Genomic DNA, 6,172 nt, shown 5'->3' with positions numbered 1-6,172 from the left:
TATCACCAAATCAAACATACTAAGAAAACGATACAAAGAAAAATAGCTGAAAAAGACTTAGCACTGGTTATGTTGTGGCTTTAAAACTGATTTGTTTTGTTCCCTGCTAAAACAAAGTTTGTGAATTCAGTTAAATAATTGTTCAAATATATCTGTTATTTGTGTGTTTTTAGCTTTCTTCCTGTATGGGAAGCTTTTAAAAATTTAAAACATTGGTGCAGATGTTTATGTTAAAATAAACCTTTAGGTTAAGTTGTCGCAAGCGGGTTTTTCTTGTGTTTCTGGTGAATTTGGTCTTAAATTTTTATTTCAACTGGCATTAAAAAGTCTTAAAAAGTCTTGAATTTAACTTGCCTTATGCTGTAGGAACCCTGTTTTAAAAAAAAGTGGATGCAACAGCAAAAAATAAAAGGGAATCCTCTAATTCAACTTTCAACATTTTTAGACAGCTGGATTTCCAAGTATGACACTTCTTCCAAAAAGGGAGATATCGGGATAACAAGTTGATGCATCACTGTTGATAAATAAATATTTCAATAACTATATTGATTGATTAGCCAATATCTTCATGTCTGTTCTCACTTTTCTATTATTACAATGTCCTCCTCACTCTTAAGGCCTTAAACTGGTCTATAATGAATTACAGGCATGCAAAATGTAAAGGCTTAATACTAAAATATAACATCCAATCGAAATTACATCCATACATTTAGATATATTTAAATATTGTGATATAGTATGGGCTGCAGCAGATTCATAAACACATTTTAAATCTTAGTTTGGGTTTTATAACAAATGCTACTAAGTATTTTTCTGGATTGGCTTTATTAATGCCACCACCTCAGGTAAAAGGTTTGCAGGATAGAAGGTGGATAGCTTTTAAGAATATTGGTTGGTAGGAAAAGTGATTCATTCATTTTGGGTGTAGAAGATAAGAGGGTTGTCTTTCATGTAGGATATGAACTGCTGATAAAGTCTCTACAGAAAGCAGCTTAAGAAGATTTGAACTATCTAAATAATGAGGCGAGTCAATGCTGAAAATGAACGAGTGGTGAATCTTAAGTGGGGAAAAAAAAATCTTCATTTGAACCGATCATCTTCTTTTTCTGGCTCTGTGGTTTGGTTTTATTGGACAGTCCTGAAAACGAACCACAGCTGGATGGTTTTTAAAAGTTAACACAAATGTGTGAATAATGGAAACGCATAACTTAAACTCTGATCTTCTGTTCTTTCAGATCATAGCTGGACAAAGCAAAGTCAGGCTGGGTTTCTTCCGAATTATCTAAACTAATATTTTATTCTCTAAATATTGAGTGGTGGTTGCCTTTCACTTTCCCTGTTTCAACTCAAGTTCTCCTGCTGGCTTTTAAGAACTGACTTTTACTTTCTGTTTTGCTGAAGGCAGTAGTGCAGCTGCTGATCACTGGATTTAAATCACTGCCTCTCTATAGGCAATCATTACATGCACAGGCATATTTGCCGATACCAATCAGCTTAAACTCTAACATTGTTGTTCCTTGCACGGTTCACACAACAGCTGGTTTGTTTTTCTTGACGTGATCTCCTGCTCTGTACTTGAGGCTGTGTGGTAGGCAGTCATTGACACGTCTGGCATTGCACAGTGGGAGAGTGGAGATCGAAAGGCATACTTTTATGTGTGTGAAACTTTTAACTCAGAGCTGGAAATTGGTGGATTTCTACTTGTGTCACGTCAGGTTTGCTTTTTTTTCCACCTCACATAAAAAACATCAAAACACAGTAGCTCTTAAATTTGTCATTTCTCTGTTTAAATGTTACAAAGCTAAGGGCCTCTTGAGTAACTATAAATATTGAAAGCTCTCTGTTAGAGTTTTACATATATATCTCATTGGAGCCTGAAATTGATTTGAAGTTGGCTGAAAGGAGACAAGCATTTTGAAACGCAAGCCCAGGGGGGGAAGTCGGAGTTTCTTCTTTTCTTTTTTTTTTCTGGATGAGATTAACATTCTCCTAATGTAAGATTGATAAAGGCTCGACATATCCTTCTGAGCTTTATCTTTTTCCCTTTTTCCCCCTTGGCGTGTTTGAGATATTCAGCTACGGCAGTCTTTCTAGGCACAGCATTATTTTTTTTTTTTTTCTCTTCCTCCTCAAACAAAGCTGAAAATTGACTCATGTGCTACCCTGAGGGATATATTACCTGGAATTCCAGCTTTTTTAACAGCTTACAAAAATATCAGCCATTACTTTTCAGACAAACAGCATCCAATATTACAAAGGATATCCCTCTCCTCATTTCCTTGGAACAGTTGCTGACCCATCATTGGTTGCTCACTTTGGTACTGTAAAAAGTCCTATTGTAAGCATTAAATCTAGTTAAAGAAAAGTATGAGTTAAAGATGTACAGAGCTTTGAAGCAACTTCTTGTTATACCTGGTAATGTGTTGTGTTGACTTGCAAGGGGTTTTGTAATAAACTGACAGAGTTTTCTGGTGGGAAGAGACTGCTCTAAAGGCATTTGGTAACTTGCTCAAATTGAGCTATGAAATAAAATTTATGAAGACATTTTTGTGTTATTTTCCCACCAGGATTACCAGCTGGAAGCAGATCTGGTGAGACTCATCAACCTGCCATTGCATTGAATTAGGAGCTTTATGCTGATTTGTTGGTATTTCTTAATTGTGAGACTGTTGGGATCGTTCAGACTGCAGGGCTTCTTTCAGATTTTTTTTTTCTTGCTACTTAAATGTGTCCAGCATTTATTTCATAATCCAGTCTGAAAGTTTCACAGTCCCAGCACGACCAACATGTGTAGGGCAGTGTCCACTTCAGACAATAGCTTAACGTTTACAGAAGATGTTGGCATTTCTCTGTTATTTTAAGCTGTCGACAGTATGATCAAATCATAAAAACAAGATCGTTAAAAGGACAGAATTCTGTGTTTTTTTGTGGAACAGTGACTGCTGTGCTGAAGAAGATTCCATTTCAATGAGTAGTCAAAGCCCGGATGACTGAGAGACTAAAGATGCTTTATAACCAAATCGGATATGTATCCTGATTTGGTACCAAAAATCGACTCCTTTCAATGTGGAGGAGAAGAGGCTCTACTCCGAGCCTCTCCTGAATGACTGAGCTCCTCACCTTATGCATCTCTTATGCAGACCCAGGCCACGATGCAGAGAAGTGGTCCATTGCAGCATGTCTGTCCCCCTCTCTCGTACCCCCTTTCCTGTCAGCCTACTGTCGAAAAAACGAGCCACTAGTGCCGTAAAAACTCCACTTGAGGCAGGATCTCTCCTCTAACTGGAAGGGGACAAGCCATCTTTTTCTGGTCGAGAACCATGGCTTTGGACTCGGAGAAGTTTATTCTCATTCTGGCCTTTTCACACTTGGCTATGAACCGCCATGGTGCATGCTATAGGTCTTGGCAGGAGGGAGCCAGCAGAACCATATAGTCTGCAAAAAGCGGTGACGAGATCCGCTGGCCCCCAAACCAGACCCCTCCTGCCCTTTGCTGCACCTAGAAATCATGTCCATTAATTTTATGAACAGGACCGATGACAAAAGGGCAGTACTGTCTGAGCCCAACATGCCCCTGCAACAAGTACGTCTTTTTAACGGCACTGTCGACTAAACTGTTGCTGCGCTTGTACAGAGACCAGATGGCCCCTAGTAAAGGGTGACCAACTCCATATTCCTAAAGCGCCCCTCACAGGGCACCACGAGGGACATGGTTGAATGCCTTCTACAGATCCACAAAATATATGTGGACCGGTTGGGAATGCTCACAAATGCCCTTGCAAAGCCTGCAGAGACTTTAGAGCTGGGCCACTGTTCCACGGCCAGGACGAAAACCACACTTCTCCTCCTGAAGCTGAGGTTCGACAATCAGCCGGACTCTCCTCTCCAGCATCCTAATAGGCCTTTCTGGGGCGGCTGAGAAGAGTGATCCCTCTATAATTGGAACACACCCTCTGGTCCCACCAGAGGAACCACCACCCCAGGCTGCCAAGGGGCGCTGTCCCAAACTTCAACATGATGTTGAAGAGACATGTCAGCCACAACAGCTAGAGCACATCAGAACTCTAAGGTACTCAGGGCGGATGTCGTACTCCCCCGAAGTCTTGCCAGTGACGAGTTTTTTGACCACCTCGGTGACTTCATCCTGGATGATGATGGAATCCAGTACCGAGCACTCCGTCTCTTCTTCCACCACAGAAGCCGTGTCAGTCAAATTGTGGAGATCCTCAAAGTATTCCTTCCACAGTCCAACAATGTCCTCTTTCAAGGTCATCAGCTCTCCACCCCCACTGAAAACAGTGCAAAGCACTGCTTCCCCTTTGGGAGTTGCTGGACAGTTGGCCGGAATCGCTTGGAGGCCGGACGGTAGTCTTTGTTCAGGGCCTCTCCAAACTCCTGCTAGGCCACTATACCTCTGTTATTAAAGTCGCCACTTCTGAAGCCCTCAGGTTTGAAGTTAAGCTTCTAATTTCTTTAATACCCAATGATTTATATTTTTTAGTTGTCCCCCCCCTTTTTTTTTTAACGCAATCAATTTGAGGAAACTGTTAAACCATTCAAGTATTCAGAACTCTTATAGAAGTTTCAAATGTTTAGACTTAGAGACTTAGACCTATTTTATTTTGTCATTTTATATACACACGTGTCAACAAAAAGAAATTTTGTTAAGAACAGCTCTCTAGACCTGATTGTCTTTCTTGGCGATGCTGTTAATCTTGAATCTTAAAAGGCCACAAAGCAAGCTGAGCTACAATACTGTTCATGCTTGTAAGCTTGTCGGCCTGCTTTTGCAGTTCTTGCTGATGTATCTCCACCAAATTTGCTATTTCCTTGTCCTTTTTGGCCAGTTCATCTTCCAGGAAGAGGAGTTTTCGTACTACCTTATCGAGGGTGTGCTCTAGTGACTTTTTCCTGTCGCAGAGCGACAAGCCCACTGTCCCGTTCAACCTTGTTTGCCCTTAGAGTCGCAGTGTCGCCATCTTTTTCTATTGGCATGCCTTTGAAAGTAGCAAACCTTATTGATGTCCGAGGTTCAAAATCCTTAATCTTTTGTAGTAAACCTTTTTTAATATTCTCCTATTCTAGAGAGAGTAGAGGCGAGCATTACTTCAAATTGGGTGGGCGCTTTAAGGAGATAAAGGCAACCTTTTTGACTTATTTAATTTTATTTATTTTATTTATTCAATTAGATAAAATCATATAAAAACATTTTGTGTTAGCCTACTGTTGTGTTTAACTTGTTAATATGTATATATTCCCATCATATCATGAGCATATCTTTTATACCTTGGCTAATGAAAATTTTATGTTGCCACTCTTATGAAATACTTCTCTCTTTGTTTTCTTAATATTGTTGCTTTACAAACTGAAAAGAAACACAATTTATGTTAGCGTATTTTTTAATCTGGCCTTGTGTTCTTATTCATTTGTCTCATTGGAAAAGACAATTTGAAAGATGACCTCAGATTTTCTATCTTGGAGCTGTAACTGAAATGCATTTGCAGTTTATAGAATTGGCAAACAGCCTTTAGCTTTCTGCAGCATTTGGCCATCTGGTATGAAGAATTAAAGATGCTTTCAGATGGAGAGGGGTAGAGATACATTTCTTCGATTTTATTTGGAGGAAACGAGACAAGCAAATGAAGTGGAAGACATTGCAAGATTGTATTTTTTATTTCAATCCTTCCAGCCACAGTCATCATCCACCCACCCACCAATCTAACCATCCAACTATCCATACTTTTAAAAAAGAAATAAATAAAATTCCTTCTTGCTCATATTCCCCACTTTCCCAAATGAAATTCCCATCCACCCTGACAAAGTTAAATCAATTTAAAAACAAAAGGTTCTTATTCAACCACCCACTAAAAACCTGGTGCCATCCATCCCACATAACCTTCTGGAAAAAAAACACTCCCTTTAGGTGGTCCAACCTATACAATCCACCAATCAGTCAAACACAAGTTGTATTCTCCCACCTGACCAAAAATAATAATTAAAACCATAAACCAGCCCACCCCAATCTGTTCCATCCACCTACCAATCTTTGCCACTCTTATCTAGCCAACAACATTCCATTCGCTGAATTGATTAAAACACACATCCAGTCAAAACCAAATCCCAACCAACCACTAATCCAAAGACCAATTCCATCCCAGCACAACACTGAAAA

The 6,172-nt window shown here is 39.6% G+C and overlaps 1 protein-coding gene across 1 annotated transcript in view; it reads left to right on the top strand.

The window, feature by feature from the left end:
- Window positions 1-6,172, top strand: part of drosha (drosha, ribonuclease type III) — a 211,336-nt gene that overhangs the window by 80,077 nt on the left and 125,087 nt on the right. The window lies entirely within an intron of this gene.

This window comes from Cyprinodon variegatus, unplaced genomic scaffold (genome assembly GCF_000732505.1).
Source record: "Cyprinodon variegatus isolate N-32 unplaced genomic scaffold, C_variegatus-1.0 Scaffold252, whole genome shotgun sequence".
Taxonomy (NCBI): domain Eukaryota; kingdom Metazoa; phylum Chordata; class Actinopteri; order Cyprinodontiformes; family Cyprinodontidae; genus Cyprinodon; species Cyprinodon variegatus.
Note: the sequence above shows the minus strand (reverse complement) of the source record. Positions and strands in the feature narration are given on the sequence as shown.